Source organism: Pristiophorus japonicus, chromosome 29 (genome assembly GCF_044704955.1).
Source record: "Pristiophorus japonicus isolate sPriJap1 chromosome 29, sPriJap1.hap1, whole genome shotgun sequence".
NCBI lineage: Eukaryota > Metazoa > Chordata > Chondrichthyes > Pristiophoridae > Pristiophorus > Pristiophorus japonicus.
The window spans coordinates 11318351-11339830 of NC_092005.1; positions in this window are offsets into that span (position 1 = coordinate 11318351).

The following is a 21480-nucleotide window of genomic DNA, read 5'->3' on the forward strand; positions in this document are numbered from 1 at the left end:
AAACTGAGCAGAAAAACTTAGAAAAAAACTGTGAAAAAAACTGTGAAAAAAAAGAACTGAGCAGAAAAACTTAGAAAAAATCTGTGAAAAAAACTGAGCAACAAAACTAAGAAAAACAACTGAGAAAAAGTAAGAAAATAAAATGTGAAAAACTGATAAGAAAAACTGAAAAAATAAGACTGAAAAAACTGAAGAAAAACTTAGAAAAAAACTGTGAAAAAAACTGTGAAAAAAAAGAAGAACTGAGAAGAAAAACTGAGAAAAAAACTGACTAGAAAAACTGAGCAGAAAAACTGAGCAGAAAAACTTAGAAAAAATCTGTGAAAAAAACTGAGCAAAAAAGCTAAGAAAAACAACTGAGAAAAAGTAAGAAAATAAAATGAGAAAAACTGGGAAGAAAAACTGAGAAAATAAAGTGTGAAAAAAAGACTGAAAAAACTGAAGAAAACCTTCGAAAAAAACTGTGAAAAAAACTGTGAAAAAAAAGAAATGAGAAGAAAAACAGAAAAAAAACTGACGAGAAAAGCTGAGCAGAAAAACTGAGCAGAAATACTGAGAAAAAAAACTATAAAAAAAACTAAGAAAAACGGAGGAAAAAACTGAGAAGAAAAACTGAGAAAATATGACTGAAAAAACTGAAGAAAAATTTAGAAAAAAACTGTGAAAAAATCTGTGAAAGAAAAGAAGAACTGAGAAGAAAAACTGTGAAAAAAAACTGACTAGAAAATCTGAGCAGAAAAACTGAGCAGAAAAATTAGAAAAAATCTGTGGAAAAAACTGAGCAAAAAAACTAAGAAAAACAACTGAGAAAAAGTAAGAAAACAAAATGAGAAAAACTGAGAAGAAAAACGGAGAAAAAAAACTGTGAAAAAAACTGAAGAAAAACTTTAAAAAACTATGAAAAAACACTGTGAAAAAAAGAAGAACTGAGAAGAAAAACTGAGAAAAAAACTGACTAGAAAAACTGAGCAGAAAAACTGAGAAAAAAAACTATTTAAACGGAGGGAAAAAAACTGAGAAGAAAAACTGAGATAAAAAGACTGAAAAAACTGAAGAAAAACTTAGAAAAAAACGGTGAAAAAAACTGAAAAAAAAGAAGAACTGAGAAGAAAAACTGAGAAAAAAACTGACTAGAAAAACTGAGCAGAAAAACTGAGAAAAGCAACTGTGAAAAAGTAAGAAAATAAAATGAGAAAAATTGAGAAGAAAAACGGAGAAAAATACTGTGTGAAAAAACTAAGAAAAAAACTGAGAAAAAAATGATGAAGAACTGAGAAGAAAATCTGAGAAAAACTGAGAAAAAAAACAATTAAAAAAAACTGAAGAAAAACGGAGTAATAAAACTGAGAAGAAAAACTGAGAAAAAAAATTGAAAAAACTGAAGAAAAATTTGGAAAAAATCTGTGAAAAAAAAGAAGAACTGAGAAGAAAAACTGTGAAAAATAACAGACTAGAAAAACTGAGCAGAAAAACTGAGCAGAAAAACTGAGAAAAAACACTATTAAAAAAAACTGAATAAAAACGGAGGAAAAAAACTGAGAAGAAAAACTGAGAAAAAAAGACTGAAAAAACTGAAGAAAACTTAGAAAAAGACTGTGAAAAAAGAACAACTGAGAAGAAAAACTGAGAAAAAAACTGACTAGAAAAACTGAGCAGAAAAACTGAACAGAAAAACTTAGAAAAAATCTGTGAAACAAATTTGAGCAAAAAAAATAAGAAAAACAACGAAGAAAAAGTAAGAAATTAAAATGAGAAAAACTGAGAAGAAAAAAGGGGAAAAAAAACTGTGAAAAAAAAACTAAGAAAAAAACTGAGAAAAAAACGACGAAGAACTGAGAAGAAAATCTGAGAAAAACTGAGGAGAAAAACAGAGCAGAAAAACTGAGAAAAAAAACAATTAAAAAAAACTGAAGAAAAACGGAGGAAAAAACTGAGAAAAAAACTGAGCAAAAAAACTAAGAAAAGCAAATGAGAAAAAGTAAGAAAATCAAATAAGAAAAACTGAGAAGAAAAACAGAGAAAAAATACTTTGAAAAAAAAACTAAGAAAATAACTGAGAAAAAAACGACGAAGAACTGAGAAGAAAATCTGAGAAATACTGAGGAGAAAAACAGAGCGGAAAAACTGAGAAAAAATACTATAAAAAAAATAAGAAAAACGGAAGAAAAAAACAGAGCAGAAAAACTGAGAAAAAAAACAATTAAAAAAAACTGAAGAAAAACGGAGGAAAAAACTGAGAAAAACACTGAGCAAAAAAATTAAGAAAAGCAAATGAGAAAAAGTAAGAAAATCAAATAAGAAAAACTGAGAAGAAAAACGGAGAAAAAATACTTTGAAAAAAAAACTAAGAAAATAACTGAGAAAAAAACGACGAAGAACTGAGAAGAAAATCTGAGAAAAACTGAGGAGAAAAACAGAGCGGAAAAACTGAGAAACAATACTATAAAAAAAATAAGAAAAACGGAGGAAAAAAACAGAGCAGAAAAACTGAGAAAAAAAACAATTAAAAAAAACTGAAGAAAAACGGAGGAAAAAACTGAGAAAAAAACTGAGCAAAAAAACTAAGAAAAGCAAATGAGAAAAAGTAAGAAAATCAAATAAGAAAAACTGAGAAGAAAAACGGAGAAAAAATACTTTGAAAAAAAAACTAAGAAAATAACTGAGAAAAAAACGACGAAGAACTGAGAAGAAAATCTGAGAAAAACTGAGGAGAAAAACAGAGCGGAAAAACTGAGAAAAAATACTATAAAAAAAATAAGAAAAACGGAGGAAAAAAACAGAGCAGAAAAACTGAGAAAAAAAACAATTAAAAAAAACTGAAGAAAAACGGAGGAAAAAACTGAGAAAAAAACTGAACAAAAAAACTAAGAAAAGCAAATGAGAAAAAGTAAGAAAATCAAATAAGAAAAACTGAGAAGAAAAACGGAGAAAAAATACTTTGAAAAAAAAACTAAGAAAATAACTGAGAAAAAAACGACGAAGAACTGAGAAGAAAATCTGAGAAAAACTGAGGAGAAAAACAGAGCGGAAAAACTGAGAAAAAATACTATTAAAAAAATAAGAAAAACGGAGGAAAAAAACTGAGAAGAAAAACTGAGAAAAAAAGACTCAAAGAAGTGAAGAAAAACTTAGAAAAAAACTGTGAAAAAAACTGAAAAAAAAGAACTGAGAAGTAAAACTGAGAAAAAAACTGACTAGAAAAACTGAGCAGAAAAACTGAGAAAAAAAACTATTAAAAAAATCTGAAGAAAAACGGAGGAAAAAAATTGGGAAAAAAAAACTAAGAAAAAAACTGAGAAAAAAACGATGAAGAACTGAGAAGAAAATCTGAGAAAAACTGAGCAGAAAAACAAAGCAGAAAAATTGAGAAAAAAAACAAAAGAAAAACGGAGGAAAAAAACAGAGAAGAAAAACTGAGAAAAAAAGACTGAAAAAACTGAAGAAAAACTTAGAAAAAAACTGTGAAAAAAACTGTGAAAAAAAAGAAGATCTGTGAAGAAAAACTGAGAAAAAACTGACTAGAAAAACTGAGCAGAAAAACTGAGAAGAAAAACTTCGAAAAAACTGAAAAAAACTGAGAAAATTTACTGAGCAAAAAAACATCTGAGAAAAAGTGAGAAAAATAAATGAGGAAAACTGAGTAAAAGAATGAAAAAAAACTGGGAAAACATGAGAAAAACTGAGAAAATCGGACAGAAAAATCAGAAAAAATGAGAAAAACTGAGTAAAACAATGCAAACAAACTGAGAAAAACGGACAAAAAAATCAGAAAAAATGAGAGAAACTGACAAAAAAGGAGAAAAGCTGCGAACAAATGAGAAAAACTGAGAAAAAATACTGAGAAAAAATCTGAGCAAAAAAGCTATGGAAAACAACTGAGAAAAAGTGAGAAAATAAAATGAGAGAAAAACTGAGGAAAACAATGAAAAAAAACTGAGAAAAACGGACAAAAAATGAGAAAAAATGAGAAAAACAGGCAAAAAAGGAGAAAAACTGCGAACAAATGAGAAAAACTGAGAAAAAATACTGAGAAAAAACTGAGCAAAAAAACTATGAAAACTTCACTCTAGACATCACTCGATGCAACACTCTACACAACATTGAATACATCACTCTACAAATCACTCTACAAAACATTGAAAACATCACTCTGCACATCACTCGACACAACATTGAAAACATCACTCTACACATCACTCGAGACAACATTGAAAACATCACTCTACACATCACTCTTCTCAACATTGAATACATCGCTGTACACATCACTCTACACAGCATTGAAAACATCACTCTACACATCACTCAGCACAACATTGAAAACATCACTCTACACATCACTCAGCACAACATTGAAAACATCACTCTACACATCACTCTACACAACATTGAAAACTTCCCTCTACACATCACTCTGCACAACATTGAAAACATCACTCTACACATCACTCTGCACAACATTGAAAACATCATTCTACACATCACTCTACACAACATTGAAAACATAGCTACACACATCACTTTACGTAACATTGAAAACATGACTCTACACATCACTCTGCACAACATTGAAAACATCACTCTGCACAGCACTCTACACAACATTGAAAACATCACTCTACACATCACTCTCTACAACATTGAAAACATCACTCTGCACATCAATCTACACAACATTGAATAAATCACTCTACACATCACTCTACACAACATTGAAAACATCACTCTGCACATCACTCTACACAACATTGAAAACATCGCTCTATACATCACTCTCCACGGCATTGAATATATCACTATACACATCACTCTGCACAACATTGAAAACATCACTCTACACATCACATCACTCCACACATCACTCTGCACAACATTGAAAACATCACACTACACATCACTCTGCACAACGTTGAACACATCACTGTACACATCACTCAAAACACAATTGAATATATCACTCGACACATCACTCTGCACAACATTGAAAACATCACTCTACACATCACATCACTCCACACATCACTCTGCACAACATTGAAAACATCACTCTACACATCACTCGAGACAACATTGAAAACATCACTCTACACATCACTCTGCACAACATTGAAAACATCACTCTACACATCACTCTGCACAACATTGAAAATATCACTCCACACAGCACTCTACACAACATTGAAAACATCACTCTACACATCACTCTACACAACATTGAAAACTTCACTCTACACATCACTCTGCACAGCATTGAAAATATCACTCTACACATCACTCTGCACAACATTGAAAATATCGCGACACACATCACTTTACGTAACTTTGAAAACATCACTCTACACATCACTCTACACAACATTGAAAACATCACTCTACACATCACTCTACACAACATTGAAAACTTCACTCTACACATCACTCTACACAACATTGAAAACATCACTCTGCACATCACTCTACACAACATTGAAAACATCATTCTACACATCACTCAACACAACACTGAAAACATCACTGTACACATCACTCAACGCAACTTTGAAACATCACTCAACACAACACTCTGCACAACTTTGTAAAAGTCACTCTACACATCACTCTACACAACATTGAAAACATCACTCTACACATCAATCTACATAACATTGAAAACATAATTCTACACATCACTCTGCACAACATTGAAAACTTCACTATACACATCACTCTGCACAACATTGAAAACATCACTCTACACATCACTCTACACAACATTGAAAACATCACTCTGCACATCACTCTACATAACATTGTAATAATAATTCTACACATCACTCTACACAACATTGAAAACATCATTCTACACATCTCTCCGCACAACATTGAAAACATCACTCTGTACATCACTCTACACAAAATTGAAAATATCACTCTACACATCACTCGACACAACATTGAAAACATCACTCTTATATCACTCGACACAACATTGAAAACATCACTCTACACATCACTTGACACAACATTGAAAACATCACTCTACACATCACTCTACACAACATTGAAAACATCATTCTACACATCTCTCTGCACAACATTGAAAACATCACTCTGTACATCATTCTACACAACATTGAAAACATCACTCTACACATCACTCTACACAACATTTAAAACATCACTCTACACATCACTCTACACAACATTGAAAACATCACTCTACACATCACTCTGCACAACATGGAAAACATCACTCATCACATCACTCTACACAACATTGAAAACATTACTGTCCACTTCACTATCCACAACATTGAAAACATCACTCGACACCTCACTCTACACAACGTTGAAAACATCACTCTACACATCACATCACTCCACACATCACTCTGCACAACATTGAAAACATCACTCTACACATCACTCTGCCCAACGTTGAACACATCACTCTACACATCACTCGAAACACAATTGAAAACATCACTCTGCACATCACTCTACACAACATTGAAAACATCACTCGACACCTCACTCTACACAACGTTGAAAACATCACTCTACACATCACATCACTCCACACATCACTCTGCACAACATTGAAAACATCACTCTACACATCACTCTGCCCAACGTTGAACACATCACTCTACACATCACTCGAAACACAATTGAAAACATCACTCTGCACATCACTCTACACAACATAGAAAAAATCAGTGTACACATCACTCGACACAACATTGAAAACATCACTCTACACATCACTCTACATAACATTGAAAACATCACGCTACATATCACTATACACAACATTGAAAAGTTCACTCTACACAACACTGTACACAACATTGAAAACATCATTCTACACATCACTCTGCACAACATTGAAAACATTACTCTGCACATCACTCTACACAAAATTGAAAACATCACTCTACACATCAGTTGACACAACATTGAAAACATCACTCTACATATCACTCGACACAACATTGAAAACATCTCTCTACACATCACTCGACACAACATTGAAAACATCACTCTACACATCACTCTACACAACATTGAAACATCACTCTACACATCACTCTGCACAACATTGAAAATATCACTACACACATCACTCTACACAACATTGAAAACAACACTCTACACATCACTCTACACAACACTGAAAACATCACTCTACACATCAGTCTACACAACATTGAAAACATCACGCTACATATCACTCTACACAACATTGAAAAGTTCACTCTGCACATCACTCTACACAACAATGAAAACATCATTCTACACATCACTCTGCACAACATTGAAAAAATCACTCTGCACATCACTCTACACAAAATTGAAAATATCACTCTACACATCACTCGACACATCATTGAAAACATCACTCTACACATTACTCTACACAGCATTGAAAACATCACTCCACACATCACTCTGCACAACATTGAAAATATCACTCCACACATAACTCTACACAACATTGAAAACATCGCTACACACATCACTTTACGCAACATTGAAAACATCACTCTACACATCACTCTACACAAAATTGAAAACATCATTCTACACATCACTCTGCACAACATTGAAAACTTCACCCTACACATCACTCTGCACAACATTGAAAACATCACTCTACACATCATTCTACACAACATTGAAAACATCATTCTACACATCACTCTACACAACATTGAATATATCACTCTACACATCACTCTACACAACATTTAAAACATCACTCTACTCATCACTCTGCAAAGCATTGAAAACATCATGCTACACATCACTCTTCACAACATGGAAAACATCACTCAACACATCACACTACACAACATTGAAAACATTACTGTCCACATCACTCTACACAACATTGAAAACACTATTCTACACATCACGCTACACAACATTGAAAACATCACTCTACACATCACTCCACACAACATTGAAAACATCACTCTACACATCACATCACTCCACACATCACTCTGCACAACATTGAAAACATCACTCTACATATCACTCTGCACAACGTTGAACACATCACTCTACACATCACTCGAAACACAATTGAAAACATCACTCTGCACATCACTCTACACAACATTGAAAACATCACTCTACACATCACTGGACACAACATTGAAAACATCACTCTACACATCACTCTACCCAATATTGAAAACATCACTCTACACATCACTCTACAAAACATTGAAAACATCACGCTACATATCACTCTACACAACATTGAAAAGTTCACTCTACACATCACTCTACTCAACATTGAAAACATCATTCTACACATTACTCTGCACAACATTGAGAACAATACGCTACATATCACTCTACACAACATTGAAAAGTTCACTCTACACATCACTCTACTCAACATTGAAAACATCATTCTACACATTACTCTGCACAACATTGAGAACATCACGCTACATATCACTCTACACAACATTGAAAAGTTCACTCTACACATCACTCTACACAACAATGAAAACATCATTCTACACATCACTCTGCACAACATTGAAAAAATCACTCTACACATCACTCGACACATCATTGAAAACATCACTCTACACATTACTCAACACAGCATTGAAAACATCACACTACACATCACTCTGCACAACATTGAAAATATCACTCCACACATCACTCTACACAACATTGAAAACATCGCTACACACATCACTTTACGCAACATTGAAAACATCACTCTACACATCACTCTACACAAAATTGAAAACATCATTCTACACATCACACTGCACAACATTGAAAACTTCACCCTGCACATCACTCTGCACAACATTGAAAACATCACTCTACACTTCATTCTACACAACATTGAAAACATCATTCTACACATCACTCGACACAACATTGAATACATCACTCTACACATCACTCTACACAACATTTAAAACATCACTCTACTCATCACTCTGCACAACATTGAAAACATCACTCTACACATCACTCTTCACAACATGGAAAACATCACTCAACACATCACACTACACAACATTGAAAACATTACTGTCCACATCACTCTACACAACATTGAAAAGACTATTCTACACATCATGCTACACAACATTGAAAACATCACTCTACACATCACTCTACACAACATTGAAAACATCACTCTACACATCACTGGACACAACATTGAAAACATCACACTACACATCACTCTACGCAATATTGAAAACATCACTCTACACATCACTCTACAAAACATTGAAAACATCACGCTATATATCACTCGACACAACATTGAAAAGTTCACTCTACACATCACTCTACTCAAGATTGAAAACATCATTCTACACATTACTCTGCACAACATTGAGAACATCACGCTACATATCACTCTACATAACATTGAAAAGTTCACTCTACACATCACTCTACTCAACATTGAAAACATCATTCTACACATTACTCTGCACAACATTGAGAACATCACGCTACATATCACTCTACACAACATTGAAAAGTTCACTCTACACATCACTCTACACAACAATGAAAACATCATTCTACACATCACTCTGCACAACATTGAAAAAATCACTCTACACATCACTCGACACATCATTGAAAACATCACTCTACACATTACTCTACACAGCATTGAAAACATCACTCTACACATCACTCTGCACAACATTGAAAACATCATTCTACACATCACTCTGCACAACATTGAAAACTTCACCCTACACATCACTCTGCACAACATTGAAAACATCACTCTACACTTCATTCTACACAACATTGAAAACATCATTCTACACATCACTCGACACAACATTGAATACATCACTCTGCACATCACTCTACACAACATTTAAAACATCACTCTACTCATCACTCTGCACAACATTGCAAACATCACTCTACACATCACTCTTCACAACATGGAAAACATCACTCAACACATCACACTACACAACATTGAAAACATTACTGTCCACATCACTCTACACAACATTGAAAAGACTATTCTACACATCACGCTACACAACATTGAAAACATCACTCTACACATCACTCTACACAACATTGAAAACATCACTCTACACATCACTGGACACAACATTGAAAACATCACTCTACACATCACTCTACGCAATATTGAAAACACCACTCTACACATCACTCTACAAAACATTGAAAACATCACGCTATATATCACTCTACACAACATTGAAAAGTTCACTCTACACATCACTCTACTCAAGATTGAAAACATCATTCTACACATTACTCTGCACAACATTGAGAACATCACGCTACATATCACTCTACACAACATTGAAAAGTTCACTCTACACATCACTCTACTCAACATTGAAAACATCATTCTGCACATTACTCTGCACAACATTGGGAACATCACGCTACATATCACTCTACACAACATTGAAAAGTTCACTCTACACATCACTCTACACAACAATGAAAACATCATTCTACACATCACTCTGCACAACATTGAAAAAATCACTCTACACATCACTCGACACATCATTGAAAACATCGCTCTACACATTACTCTACACAGCATTGAAAACATCACTCTACACATCACTCTGCACAACATTGAAAATATCACTCCACACATCACTCTACACAACATTGAAAACATCACTCTACACTTCATTCCACACAACATTGAAAACATCATTCTACACATCACTCTACACAACATTGAATACATCACTCTACACGTCACTCTACACAACATTTAAAACATCACTCTACTCATCACTCTGCACAACATTGAAAACATCACTCCACACATCACTCTTCACAACATGGAAAACATCACTCAACACATCACACTACACAACATTGAAAACATTACTGTCCACATCATTCTACACAACATTGAAAGCACTATTCTACACATCACGCTACACAATATTGAAAACATCACTCTACACATCACTCTACACAACATTGAAAACATCACTCTACACATCACATCACTCCACACATCACTCTGCACAACATTGAAAACATCACTCTACATATCACTCTGCACAACGTTGAACACATCACTCTACACATCACTCGAAACACAATTGAAAACATCACTCTGCACATCACTCTACACAACATTGAAAACATCACTCTACACATCACTCGACACAACATTGAAAATATCACTCTACACATCACTCTACCCAATATTGAAAACATCACTCTACACATCACTCTACAAAACATTGAAAACATCACGCTACATATCACTCTACACAACATTGAAAATTTCACTCTACTCATCACTCGACACAACATTGAAATCATCACTCTACACATTACTCTACACAGCATTGAAAACATCACTCTACATATCACTCTGCACAACATTGAAAATATCACCCCACACATCACTCTTCACAACATTGAAAACATCACTCTACACATCACTCTACACAACATTGAATACATCACTCTACACGTCACTCTGCACAACATTGAAAACATCACTCTACACATCACTCTGCACAACATTGAAAAGATCACGACACACATCACTTGACGTAACATTGAAAACATCACTCTCCACATCATTCTGCACAACATTGAAAACATCACTCTGCACATCACTCTACACAACATTGAAAAATTCATTCTACACATCTCTCTACTCAACTTTGAAACATCACTCGACACAATACTCTGCACAACATTGAAAAAGTCACTCTACACATCACTCTACACAACATTGAAAACATCACTCTACACATCAATCTACACAACATTGAAAACATCACTCTACACATCACTCTACACAACATTGAAAATATCATTCTACATATCACTCGACACAACATTGAAAACATCAATCTACACGTCACTCTGCACAACATTGAAAACATCACTCTACACATCACTCTGCACAACATTGAAAACATCACGACACACTTCACTTTACACAACATTGAAAAATTCATTCTACACATCACTCTACTCAACTTTGAAACATCACTCTACACAATACTCTGCACAACATTGAAAAAGTCACTCTACACGTCAGTCTGCACAACATTGAAAACATCACTCTGCACATCACTCTGCACAACATTGAAAACATCACGACACACATCATTTTACATAACATTGAAAACATTTCTATACACAACACTCTACAGAACATTGAAAAAGTCACACTACACATCACTCTACACAACTATGAAAACATCATTCTACACATCACTCTACTCAACTTTGAAACATCACTCTACACAATACTCTGCACAACATTGAAAAAGTCACTCTACACATCACTCTACACAACATTGAAAACATCACTCTACACATCAATCTACACAACATTGAAAACATCACTCTACACATCACTCTACATAACATTGAAAATATCATTCTACACATCACTCGACACAACATTGAATACATCACTCTACACGTCACTCTGCACAACATTGAAAACATCACTCTACACATCACTCTGCACAACATTGAAAACATCACGACACACATCACTTTACATAACATTTAAAACATGACTCTACACAATACTCTACACAACATTGAAAAAGTCACACTACACATCACTCGACACAACTATGAAAACATCACTCTGCACATCAATCTACACAACATTGAAAACATCACTCTACACATCACTCTGCACAACATTGAAAACATCACTCTACATATCACTCTGCACAACATTGAAAAAATCACTCTACACATCACATCACTCTGCACATCACTCGACACAACATTGAAAACATCACTCTACACATCACTCTGCACAACATTGAAAACATCACTCTACACATCACTCTACATAACATTGAAAACATCATTCTACACATCACTCTACACAACATTGAAAACATCACTCTACATATCACTCTACACAACATTGAAAACATCATTCTACACATCACTCCACACAACATTGAATACATCACTCTGCACATCACTCTACACAACATTGCAAACATCGCTCTATACATCACTCTACACGACATTGAATACGTCACTCTACACATCACTCTGCACAACATTGAAAACATCACTCTACACATCACATCACTCCACACATCACTCTGCACAACATTGAAAACATCACTCTACACATCACTCTGCACAACGTTGAAAACATCACTCTACACATCACTCGAAACACAATTGAAAACATCACTCTGCACATCACTCTACACAACATGGAAAACATCACTCTACACATCACTCGACACAACATTGAAAACATCACTCTACACATCACTCTACACAATATTGAAAACATCACTCTACACATCACTCTACACAACATTGAAAACATCATTCTACACATCACACTGCACAACATTGAAAACATCACTCTGCACATAACTCTACATATCACTCGACACAACATTGAAAGCATCACTCTACATATCACTCGAATCAACATTGAAAACATCACTCTACACATCACTCGACACAACATTGAAAATATCACTCTGCACATCACTCTTCACAGCATTGAAAACATCACTCTACACATCACTCTGCACAACATTGAAAATATCACTCCACACATCATTCTACACAACATTGAAAACATCACTCTACACATCACTCTACACAACATTGAAAACTTCACTCTACACATCACTCTGCACAACATTGAAAACATCACTCTACACATCACTCTGCACAACATTGAAAACATCACTCTGCACAACATTGAAAACATCATTCTACACATCATTCTACACAACATTGAATACATCACTCTACACGTCACTCTACACAACATTGAAAACATCACTCTACACATCACTCTAAACAACACTGAAAACATCACTGTACACATCACTCTACTCAACTTTGAAACATCACTCAAAACAACACTCTGCACAACATTGAAAAAGTCACTCTACACATCACTCTACACAACATTGAAAACATCACTCTACACATCAATCTACACAACATTGAAAACATCACTCTACACATCAATATACAAAACATTGAAAACATCACTCTACACATCACTCTACACAACATTGAAAATATCATTCTACACATCACTCGACACAACATTGAATACATCACTCTACACGTCACTCTGCACAACATTGAAAACATCACTCTACACATCACTCTGCACAACATTGAAAACATCACGACACACATCACTTTACATAACATTGGAAACATGACTCTACACATCACTCTACACAACATTGAAAATATCATTCTACACATCACTCGACACAAATATGAAAACATCACTCTGCACAACAATCTACACAACATTGAAAACATCACTCTACACATCACTCTGCACAACATTGAAAACATCACTCTACATATCACTCTGCACAACATTGAAAACATCACTCTACACATCTCATCACTCTGCACATCACTCGACACAACATTGAAAACATCACTCTACACATCACTCTGCACAACATTGAAAACATCACTCTACACATCACTCTACATAACATTGAAAATATCATTCTACACATCACTCGACACAACATTGAAAATATCACTCTACACATCACTCTGCACAACATTGAAAACATCACTCTACACATCACTCTACACAACATTGAAAACATCATTCTACACATCACTCCACACAACATTGAATACATCACTCTGCACATCACTCCACACAACATTAAAAACATCGCTCTATACATCACTCTACACGACATTGAATACGTCACTCTACACATCACACTGCACAACATTGAAAACATCACTCGACACATCACATCACTCCACACATCACTCTGCACAACATTGAAAACATCACTCTACACATCACTCTACACAATTTTGAAAACATCACTCTACACATCACTCTACACAACATTGAAAACATCACTCTGCACATCACTCTACACAACATTGAAAACATCACTTTACACATCACTCTGCACAACATTGAAAACATCATTCTACACATCACTCTGCACAACATTGAAAACATCACTCTGCACATCACTCTACATATCACTCGACACAACATTGAAAACATCACTCTACATATCACTCGACTCAACATTGAAAACATCACTCTACACATCACTCGACACAACATTGAAAACATCACTCTGCACATCACTCTTCACAGCATTGAAAACATCACTCTACACATCACTCTGCACAACATTGAAAATATCACTCCACACATCATTCTACACAACATTGAAAACATCACTCTACACATCACTCTACACAACATTGAAAACTTCACTCTACACATCACTCTGCACAACATTGAAAACATCACTCTACACATCACTCTGCACAACATTGAAAACATCACTCTGCACAACATTGAAAACATCATTCTACACATCATTCTGCACAACATTGAATACATCACTCTACACGTCACTCTACACAACATTGAAAACATCACTCTACACATCACTCTAAACAACACTGAAAACATCACTGTACACATCACTCTACTCAACTTTGAAACATCACTCAAAACAACACTCTGCACAACATTGAAAAAGTCACTCTACACATCACTCTACACAATATTGAAAACATCACTCTACACATCAATCTACACAACATTGAAAACATCACTCTACACATCAATCTACAAAACATTGAAAACATCACTCTACACATCACTCTACACAACATTGAAAATATCATTCTACACATCACTCGACACAACATTGAATACATCACTCTACACGTCACTCTGCACAACATTGAAAACAGCACTCTACACATCACTCTGCACAACATTGAAAACATCACGACACACATCACTTGACATAACATTGAAAACATGACTCTACACAACACTCTACACAACATTGAAAAAGTCACACTACACATCACTCGACACAAATATGAAAACATCACTCTGCACAACAATCTACACAACATTGAAAACATCACTCTACACATCACTCTGCACAACATTGAAAACATCACTCTACATATCACTCTGCACAACATTGAAAACATCACTCTACATATCACTCTGCACAACATTGAAAACATCACTCTACACATCACATCACTCTGCACATCACTCGACACAACATTGAAAACATCACTCTACACATCACTCTGCACAACATTGAAAACATCACTCTACACATCACTCTACATAACATTGAAAACATCATTCTACACATCACTCTACACTACATTGAAAATATCACTCTACACATCACTCGACACAACATTGAAAACATCACTCTACACATCACTCTACACAACATTGAAAACATCATTCTACACATCACTCCACACAACATTGAATACATCACTCTGCACATCACTCCACACAACATAGAAAACATCGCTCTATACATCACTCTACACGACATTGAATACGTCACTCTACACATCACTCTGCACAACATTGAAAACATCACTCTACACATCACATCACTCCACACATCACTCTGCACAGCTTTGAAAACATCACTCTACACATCACTCAACACAATATTGAAAACATCACTCTACATATCACTCTACACAACATTGAAAACATCACTCTGCACATCACTCTACACAACATTGAAAACATCACTCTACACATCACTCTGCACAACATTGAAAACATCATTCTACACATCACTCTGCACAACATTGAAAACATCACTCTGCACATCACTCGACATATCACTCGACACAACATTGAAAACATCAATCTACATATCACTCGACTCAACATTGAAAACATCACTCTACACATCACTCGACACAACATTGAAAACATCACTCTACACATCACTCTTCACAGCATTGAAAACATCACTCTACATATCACTCTGCACAACATTGAAAATATCACTCCACACATCATTCTGCACAACATTGAAAACATCACTCTACACATCACTCTACACCACATTGAAAACTTCACTCTACACATCACTCTGCACAACATTGAAAACATCACTCTACACATCACTCTGCACAACATTGAAAACATCACGACACACATCACTTGACATAACATTGAAAACATGACTCTACACAACACTCTACACAACATTGAAAAAGTCACACTACACATCACTCGACACAAATATGAAAACATCACTCTGCACAACAATCTACACAACATTGAAAACATCACTCTACACATCACTCTGCACAACATTGAAAACATCACTCTACATATCACTCTGCACAACATTGAAAACATAACTCTACATATCACTCTGCACAACATTGAAAACATCACTCTACACATCACATCACTCTGCACATCACTCGACACAACATTGAAAACATCACTCTACACATCACTCTGCACAACATTGAAAACATCACTCTACACATCACTCTACATAACATTGAAAACATCATTCTACACATCACTCTACACTACATTGAAAATATCACTCTACACATCACTCGACACAACATTGAAAACATCACTCTACACATCACTCTACACAACATTGAAAACATCATTCTACACATCACTCCACACAACATTGAATACATCACTCTGCACATCACTCCACACAACATAGAAAACATCGCTCTATACATCACTCTACACGACATTGAATACGTCACTCTACACATCACTCTGCACAACATTGAAAACATCACTCTACACATCACATCACTCCACACATCACTCTGCACAGCTTTGAAAACATCACTCTACACATCACTCAACACAATATTGAAAACATCACTCTACATATCACTCTACACAACATTGAAAACATCACTCTGCACATCACTCTACACAACATTGAAAACATCACTCTACACATCACTCTGCACAACATTGAAAACATCATTCTACACATCACTCTGCACAACATTGAAAACATCACTCTGCACATCACTCGACATATCACTCGACACAACATGGAAAACATCACTCTACATATCACTCGACTCAACATTGAAAACATCACTCTACACATCACTCGACACAACATTGAAAACATCACTCTACACATCACTCTTCACAGCATTGAAAACATCACTCTACATATCACTCTGCACAACATTGAAAATATCACTCCACACATCATTCTGCACAACATTGAAAACATCACTCTACACATCACTCTACACCACATTGAAAACTTCACTCTACACATCACTCTGCACAACATTGAAAACATCACTCTACACATCACTCTGCACAACATTAAAAACATCACTCTACACAACATTGAAAACATCATTCTACACATCATTCTACACAACATTGAATACATCACTCTACACAACATTGAACACATCACTCTACACATCACTCTACACAACACTGAAAACATCACTGTACACATCACTCTACTCAACTTTGAAACATCACTCAAAACAACACTCTGCACAACATTAAAACAGTCACTCTACACATCACTCTACACAAGATTGAAAAGTTCACTCTACACATCACTCTGCACAACATTGAAAACATCACTCTACACATCACTCTGCACAACATTGAAAACATCACTCTACACAACATTGAAAATATCACTCTACACATCAATCTACACAACATTGATAACATCACTCTACACATCAATCTACACAACATTGAAAACATCAATCTACACATCACTCTACACAACATTGAAAATATCATTCTACACATCACTCGACACAACATTGAATACATCACTCTACACGTCACTCTGCACAACATTGAAAACATCACTCTACACATCACTCTGCACAACATTGAAAACATCACTCTACATATCACTCTGCACAACATTGAAAACATCACTCTACACATCACATCACTCCACACATCAGTCTACACAATTTTGAAAACATCACTCTGCACATCACTCTACACAACATTGAAAGCATCACGCTACATATCACTCTACACAACATTGAAAATTTCACTCTACACATCACTCTGCACAACATTGAAAACATCATTCTACACATCACTCTGCACAACATTGAAAACATCACTCTGCACATCACTCTACATATCACTCGACACAACTTTGAAAACATCACGCTGCATATCACTCGACACAACATTGAAAACATCACTCTACACATCACTCGACACAACAATGAAAACATCACTCTACACATCACTCTACACAGCATTGAAAACATCACTCTACACATCACTCTGCACAACATTGAAAATATCACTCCACACATCACTCTACACAACATTGAAAACATCACTCTACACATCACTCTACACAACGTTGAAAACTTCACTCTACACATCACTCTGCACAACATTGAAAACATCACTCTACACATCACTCTGCACAACATTGAAAACATCGCTACAGACATCACTTTACGTAACTTTGAAAACATCACTCTGCACATCACTCTACACAACATTGAAAACATCACTCTGCACATCACTCTACACAACATTGAAAACATCACTCTACACAACATTGAAAACATCATTCTACACATCATTCTACACAACATTGAATACATCACTCTACACGTCACTCTACACAACATTGAAAACATCACTCTACACATCACTCTACACAACACTGAAAACATCACTGTACACATCACTCTACTCAACTTTGAAACATCACTCTACACAACATTGAAAACATAATTCTACACATCATTCTACACAACATTGAATACATCACTCTACACGTCACTCTACACAAAATTGAAAAAGTCACGCTACACATCACTCTACACAACATTGAAAACATCACTTTACACATCAATCTACACAACATTGAAATCATCACTCTGCAAATCACGCTGCACAACATTGAAAACATCACTCTACATATCACTCTGCACAACATTGAAAACATCACTCTACCCATCACATCACGCTACACTTCACTCGACACAACATTGAAAACATCACTCGACACATCACACCGCACAAAATTGAAAACATCACTCTGCACATCACTCTACATAACATTGAAAACATAATTCTACACATCACTCTGCACAACATTGAAAACATCACTCTACACATCACTCTACACAACATTGAAAACATCAATCTACACATCACTCGACACTACATTGAAAACATCATTCTACACATCACTCTACACAACATTGAATACACCACTCTACACATCACTGTACACAACATTGAAAACATCGTTCTACAGATCACTCTTCACAACATTGTAAACATCACTCTACACATTACTCTACACAACATTGAAAACATCGCTATATACATCACTCTGCACAACATTGAATTCTTCACTCTACACATCACTCTGCACAACATTGAAAAAAATCACTCTGCACATCACATCACTCCACACATCACTCTTCACGACATTGAAAGCATCACTCTACACATCACTCTGCACATCATTGAATACATCACTCTACACATCACTCTGCACAACGTTGATAACATCACTCTACACATCACTCGAAACAGAATTGAAAACATCACTCTGCACATCACTCTACACAACATAGAAAACATCACTCTACACATCACTCTACCCAACATTGAAAATATCACTCAACACATCACTCTGCACAACACTGAAAACATCACACTACACATCACTCTCTACAACATTGAAAACATCACTCTACACATCACTCAACACAACATTGAAAACATCATTCTACACATCACTCTACACAACTTTGAATACATCACTCTACACATCACGCGACACAACATTGAAAACATCACTCTACACATCACTCTACACAGCATTGAAAAAAAACTCAACACATCACTCTGCACAACATTGAAAATATCACTCCACACATCATTCTACACAACATTGAAAACATCACACTACACATCACTCTGCACAACATTGAAAACGTCACTCTAAACATCACTCGACACAACACTGAAAACATCATTCTACGCTGCACTCTGCACAATATTGAAACCATCATTCTACACATCACTCTGCACAACATTGAAAACATCGCTCTACAATTCACTATGCACAACATTGAAAACATCATTCTACACATCACTCTACACAACATTGAAAACATCATTCTACTCATCACTCTACACAACATTGAATACATCACTCTACACGTCACTCTACACAACATTGAAAACATCACACTACACATCACTCTGCACAACATTGAAAACATCACTCTACACATCACTCGACACAACACTGAAAACATCACTCTACACATTACTCCACACAACATTGAAAATATCACTCTATGCTGCACTCTGCACAATATTGAAAACATCATTCCACATATCACTCTGCACAGCATTGAAAACATTACTCTGCACCTCACTCTGCACAACATTGAAAACATCACTCTACACATCACTCTGCACAACATGGAAAACATCACTCTACACATCACATCACTCTACACATCACTCGACACATCATTGAAAACATCACTCTACACATCACTCCACACAACATTGTAAACATCACTCTGCACATCACTCTACACAAAATTGAAAACATCACTCTACACATCACTCTACACAACATTGAAAAC